Here is a 7506-nt window from a genome sequence, read left to right on the forward strand (position 1 = left end):
GTGTCGTGTGTCTCTCTTGTCATGATGTGTGTTTTGTCCTATATTTATATTTTTAATCCCAGGCTCCCGTCCCCGCAGGAGCCTTTTGCCTTTTGGTAGGTCGACATCGTAAATAAGAATTTGTTCTTAACTGACTTGCCTAGTTAAATAAAGGTTAAATATATAAAATATAAATAAGAGCTGTTAGTAGTTAGTAGACTGTTTTATCATTCTGATTTAACCAGGTCAGTTGACTGAGATTTTCATTTACAGAAACAACCTGGTGATATTTACAGGGTGGAGAGGGGGGGGGGGGGTGAGCCAATTGGAAGCTGGCCATGATGGTATGAGGTCCAGATTGGGATTGAACCAGGACACCGGGTTAAACTACTCTTACAAAAAGTGCCATGGGATCTTTTGTACCCACGAGAGTCAGGACATTACTTCAGCAGCATCTGGTCTCCCATCCAGCACCAACTATGATTCGCTTCAGAGGCAAGCCAGCAGTGGGATGCAGGATGGTATGCTGCAGGCAAACCTTTTACATCTATGGTTCTATTCTAGAATATTAGTCTATTATTTAGCATTCTAGAACATGATTTCTGCTCAACCCAACACTGAATGGAATTCTCTACATTCTACTCTTTTTACATTTCACTGCCTTCTCCTATGCTTTTTTTTTATTACCGCGGTAACATATTGGATAAACACAACACAGTGTCTAGGGCTGGTGGCTCCCTCATCTTACCTCATTTAAAGAGAAGCATTCATTCTATTGACTTACTGTCAGAAGGCCAGGGATTGGCTTCTGGGCTATCTGTCAGAAGGCAGGGATTGCTTCTGGGCTATCTTTACCGCATTCCAACACATCCTCTGAGCCCCTCAGCCACGACCATATTGAATTTCCTTCACTTCCTCCGTTGACCAGACTTCTAGACCAATAGGATCTCTTTATTCCTGTTCATCGCTGACCTAGCAGGGTAGATGAAGATGCTCCTATTACACTGATCTAGGGTCAAATGTTGTGTGTTTTTGCTCGGAGAGGGGGGGGGGGGTGAGCCAATTGGAAGCTGGCCATGATGGTATGAGGTCCAGATTGGGAATTGAACCAGGACACCGGGGTTTAACACCCCTACTCTTACAAAAAGTRCCATGGGATCTTTAGTGACCMCAGAGAGTCAGGACATTACTTCCAGCAGCATCTGGTCTCCCATCCAGCACCAACTATGATTCGCTTCAGAGGCAAGCCAGCAGTGRGATGCAGGATGGTATGCTGCAGGCAAACCGTTTTACATCTATGGTTCTATTCTAGAATATTATTCTATTATTTAGCATTCTAGAACATGATTTCTGCTCAACCCAACACTGAATGGAATTCTCTACATTCTACTCTTTTTTACATTTCACTGCCTTCTCCTATGCTTTTTTTTTATTACCGCGGTAACATATTGGATACCAATCAACACAGTGTCTAGGGCCTGGTGGCTCCCTCATCTACCTCATTTAAAGAGAAGCATTCATTCTATTGACTTACTGTCAGAAGGCCAGGGATTGGCTTCTGGGCTATCTGTCAGAAGGCCAGGGATTGGCTTCTGGGCTATCTTTACCGCATTCCAACACATCCATCTGAGCCCCTCAGCCACGACCATATTGAATTTCCTTCACTTCCTCCGTTGACCAGACTTCTAGACCAATAGGATCTCTTTATTCCTGTTCATCGCTGACCTAGCAGGGGTAGATGAAGATGCTCCTATACACTGATCTAGGGTCAAATGTTGTGTGTTTTTGCTCAAATGGTTATGGTTCGGATTATGAAGAAGGTAAACTGAGTCAAAAATGTTACCCGGATTGACTCAATGGACATAGCATGGTTTCCAATCTCTTATCACAGACTCTCCTTGCATGGGCTCTAAATATCAGAATTCGATTGGCTAAGATGTTTGACACTCTGATCACTTTAAAATAACAACATTTGCTTGTCAAGCTAAYGGCTTACAGCTGCTCTCAGATCTTATTCCGCTGTCTTGCCAACTCATGGTCACACTCATTGTCAAGTCCAACATGACAATTCTACTAGGAGTTGGCAAGAGAACAGAAACAAACTGGGACCCAGGCTAAGCTGCTGTTTGTGTGAGTTCCATTTTCAGCTAGATCAGGAGGATGTTATAATAGCCAGGACAGTGAACACGCTGTGGTGTGATCTTGTTCCTCCGTCTGCAGGCCAGGACAGTGTCACTCTGACACACACAGTCTGAGATTAGGCTAATAACTCATGTAGCATATTACTCWTCTCCTACCGCTAATTTCCCTATGGATGTGAATAAGATAGAGCTATAGCACTGTGATTGCCCCAAACGACATTATTCACTAACACTTCTCCCTGTTTTGTTATTCAAAAGATTAGCTGTGAGTTTTCTCTCAAAAAATACAGATTATGGACACGTCCCAAAGGACCTGCCTATGGGCCCTGCCTATGGACCCTGCCTCCTGCCTATGGGCCCTGATCAATGTTGGGAATGGAGCACCATTTGGGATTCACTCTATGTTTTTTGGACATGTGTCAAATTACTCCAACGTTTCAGGAAGCTCACCATGGTGCAGTGTTAGTATTTGGAGAGGACACAGGAGTGACATGCACAATTTATTCAGCCGCCTTAGGAAGTAGAGACGCCGTTGAGCCCTCTTGACAAAAGAGCGGTGGTGTTGATGAGCCATGAAAAGCCCTCGGGTGAGGTGAACGCCGACAAAACTTTAAAAAGTGCTGACTCTACTGCAGTGCCATTGATGTGGATCAAGGCATGTTCCATCTTCTGCTTACTGAAGTCAACAATTTGTTTTGCTGACATAGAGGGAGAGGTTGTTGTCCTGGCACCACATTACCAGTTCACTTACCTCCTCCCTATAGGCTGACTTGTTGTTGTTGGTTATCAGGCCTACAACTGTGGTGTCGTTAGAAAACTTGATGATGGTGTTGGTGTCGTGCAAAGCCACGCAGTCATGGGTGAACAGGGAGAGAACTAAAGACACACCCCTGGGGGGCCCCTGTGTTTAGAGTCAGTGTGGAGGAGGTGTTGTTGCTAATCCTGATGGGCTGCCCACAACAAGTGGGCAGCCCATCAGGAAGTCCAGGATCCAGCTGCAGAGGGTCGTGTCCAGTCACAGGGCTCTGAGCTTGGTGTCGAGCATGGGAGGGGACAATAGGGCTGAATGTTGAACTGTAGTCAATGAACAGCGTTTCATAGGCGTTCCTCTTGTCCAGATGTGTTACGGCCGTGTGAATAGCAAATGGCATCTTCCGTGGATCGGTTGGAGCAAACTGCCTGTCATACTGACCTTGACCTGGGTCATGACCAGCCTCTCAAAGCACTTTTACTTTTCTATTTAACTAGGCAAGTCAGTTAAGAACAAATTCTTATTTACAATGATGGCCTAGGAACAGTGGGTTCACTGCCTTGTTCAGGGGCAGAAAGACCATTTTTACCTTGTCAGATTGTGGATTCAATCCATCAAACTTTCTGTTACTGGCCCAACGCTCTAACCACTAGGCTACCTGCCACCCATTCATGATAACCGGGGTGAATGCGACAAGGTRATAATCATTTGGACATGTCACCTTGTTTTTCTTGGGCACTAGGACGATGGTGGTCTCCATGAAGCAGATGGGTTCTACAGCCTAGGTCATGGACAATTTGAAGATGTTAAAGAATGCGCCCCGCCAACTGGTCACCACACACTCTGAGGACTCGGCCGAGGATGCTTTGTGAGTATTCACTCTTTTGAGAGTTTTCTTCACGTCAAGCTCGGAAAGCGAAAGCACCTGGTCGTGTGTTAGTCTAAATGACTATTGCCCAGTAGCACTCACATCTGTAGCCATGAAACATGTTGAAAGGCTGGACTTTCAGATGGGCCGCCCCCAAAGGGTAGGCAACAACACATCCGCCATGCTGACTGTAATGTTCGTCGTCGGAATGAGACCAAAGCGCAGCGTGGAAAGTGTTCATGATTTAATGTTCACAAAAACACTCAAACAAAATGACAAAAGGAGAAAACGAAAGCGCACAGTTCTGTCAGGGAAACAACCTAAACAGAAAACAACACAAAACCCAAACGGAAAATGACAACTTATATATGATCCCCAATCAGAGACAACGATAGACAGCTGCCTCTGATTGGGAACCACACTTGGCMAAACAACAAAGAAATAGAAAACATAGATTCTCCCACCCGAGTCACACCCTGACCTAACCAAACATAGAGAATAAATAAGGATCTCTAAGGTCAGGGCGTGACACTGACCCTCAACATGGGGTTCCCTCAGAGGTGTGTGCTTAGTCCCCTCCTGTACTCCCTGTTCACTCACAACTGTGTGGCCGCACATAACTCCAACACCGTTATTAAGTTTGCTGACAACACGACAGTGGTAGGTCTGATCAGTGGTGATGATGAGACAGCCTATAGCCTACAGCCTATCAAAGACCTGGCAGTGTAGTGCTGGTACAACAACTTCTCCCTCAATGTCAGCAAGACAAAGGAGCTGATTGTAGACTATAGGAAATGGAGGGCCAACCACKCCCCCAACCACATCAACTGGGGTGTAGTGGAGAGGGTTGAGCGCTTCAAGTTCCTCAGTGCCCACATTACTTAGGAATTGTTATGGTCCACACACACCAACACARTCGTGAAGAGGGCACGACAAAGCCTCTTCCTTCTCAGGCGGCTGAAAAGATTCGGAATGAGCCCTCAGATCCTCAAAAAGTTCTACAGCTACACATTGGRAGCATCTTGACTGGCTGCATCACCACTTGGTATGGCAACTGCTTGGCTAAATGAATGGYTATGATTTTGTGTTCCTTATTTAGTTTAACGTTAAATATAGGCCTGTTGTAAAKGATATAGCGTAGCGTTATCATATTTCTGTCATTTGTTGGGTGGGCCAATACGACAGGYAATCACCTTTGTTGGTAATTAATTTAATGCTACAATATAATATCCAGTTCGTATTTTCCCTGTAAACAATGACTTTTGATATTACCCTTGTCATGACACTCTCTCTTGGGTGAGGATCATAGGCGCCAAATCAGCTAGGCACAGGGCTGACAGATTCCCCCACCCCCCCTTTCTCTCCCACCAGAGTTTTATGACTTAAACAACCGGATCATAAATACCTGGCAGAAACCTTCCCTTCTGCTCTGTAGTATTGAGTTAAACATCCTTTGTGTGTAGAGAAAGAGACTCTAGCCTAAAAACTCTAACATCAAAAGATTGGACAAGGAAACAATAGTAACATAAATAATGTGGGAAATGGTCAGGAGGGACTTAAACAATACTCATGTCAAATCCGTTGTTGTTGTGTGATGTCATTAAGGACCTTATAACTAAATAACTGTATCTCTGAAAGAGTACGCATTCAAGGGGTCAGGTTTACATCTACAGTTGAAGTTGGAACTTGGCTACACTTATGTTTATGTTTATAAGCATACGCTTATGTTGGAGTCATTAAAACAAATTTTTCAACCACTCCACAAATTTCTTGTTAACAAACTATAGTTTTGGCAAGTCGGTTAGAACATCTACTTTGTGCATGACACAAGTGATTTTTCCAACAATTGTTTACAGACAGATTATTCCACTGATATTTCACAGTATCACAATTCCAGTGGGCCAGAAGTTTACATACACTAAGTTGACTGTGCCTTTAACTTCTCTAGGGTAGGGGGCAGCATTTGGAATTTTGGATGAAATGCATGCCCAAATTAAACGGCCTGCTTCTCGGGCCCAGAAGATATGATATGCATATCATATCATATGCACTGGTAGATTTGGATAGGAAACACTCTAAAGTTTCCAAAACTGTTAAGATACTGTCTGTGAGTATAACAGAACTGATTTGGCAGGCAAAAACCTGAGAAAAATGCATTCGGGAAGTATTATTTTTTTCGTTTTGTAGTTTTCTATTCAATGCCATTACAGTATCCATTGACTTAGGACTCAAATTGCAGTTCCTATGCCTTCCACTAGATGTCAACAGTCAGTCTTTAGAAACTGTTTCAGGCTTGTATTCTGAAAAATGAGGAAGTAAGAGCAGTCTCAATGAGTGGACCCTAAAGTGTCACAGAGCTTTTTCATGAGCACGACCGAGAGAGTGCCTTTCTTGTTTACCTTTTATATTGACGACGTTATTGTCCGGTTGAAATATTATCAATTATTTAGGCTAAAAACAAYCTGAGGATTGAATATAAACATCGTTTGACATGTTTCTATGAACTTTACGGATACAATTTGGATTTTTGGTCTGCCTGTTTTGACTGTGTTTGAGCCTGTGGATTTACTGAAGAAAATGCGCGAACAAAACTGAGGTTTTTGGATATAAAGACACTTTATCGAACAAAAGGAACATTTATTGAGTAAATGAATGTCTGCTGAGTGCAACCATATGAAGATCATCAAAGGTAAGGGATTCATTTTATCTCTATTTCTGACTTGTGTAACTCTTCTACTTGGCTGGTTACTGTTTGTAATGATTTGTCTGCTGGGCTATGTTCTCAAATAATCGTAAGGTATGCGTTCGCCATAAAGCATTTTTAAAATCTGACACMGCGGTTGGATTCACAAGAAGTTAATCTTTAAACCTATGTAAAATATGTTTTGTTTTCTGATTTTTTTTAATGATTAATTCTGTATTTGAATTTGGCGCCCAGCAGTTTCACTGGCTGTTGAAGAGGTGGGACGCTAACGTCTCACGTACCCCTAGAGAAGTTAACCTCTCTTGGGCATGTGAGACGGTAGCGTCCCACCTCTTCAACAGCCAGTGAAACTGCTGGGCGCCAAATTCAAATACAGAATTACTCATTATAAAAATAAAAGCTGAAATAAAGAATTCTCTCTACTATTATTCTGACATTTCACATTCTTCAAATAAAGTGGTGATCCCCCAAAAAATGTGTAAAATGGTTTAAAACTACCAGACCAGATAGTGTGGAGCGGTGGCTGCACGGCTGACAAATGTTTAGAACCTCAAACTCTTGAGTGAAGAAGATAAAGACTACATCAGAAAATTCCGTCTGCAGTTGTTTATAAGTACTCTAGTCTAGTAAACTTGACCGAGAAACACCGCGTGTGTACCTTTGAAGGAGCCAGTCTAATGAAGACGAGCGGTGAAGAACATTTCACTCCCACCACCGTGTGGTACTCTGATGTATATCCATTCTAACAGAATGTAGCTATCTATATATATATATATATATATGAATATATCTTATAAGAGTTTAATTCGGGAGATAGTAACTCGTTAACCTTTCTGATCAACCCATCCCGGATCCGGGATAATTGTCATCAGCAACGCTGAATAGCATAGCATAGCATAGCGCCACAGTCAAATAATATTACTAGAAAATATTCATATTCATGAAATCACAAGTGCAATATTGCAAAACACAGCTTAGCCTTTTGTTAATCCACCTGTCGTCTCAGATTTGACCATAACCTGTTGTTGAGAAAAGGAGGTGTTTGGTTTGTCAAACCTCTATC

The sequence above is a fragment of the Salvelinus sp. IW2-2015 genome, unplaced genomic scaffold (assembly GCF_002910315.2).
Source record: "Salvelinus sp. IW2-2015 unplaced genomic scaffold, ASM291031v2 Un_scaffold1214, whole genome shotgun sequence".
Lineage (NCBI taxonomy): Eukaryota > Metazoa > Chordata > Actinopteri > Salmoniformes > Salmonidae > Salvelinus > Salvelinus sp. IW2-2015.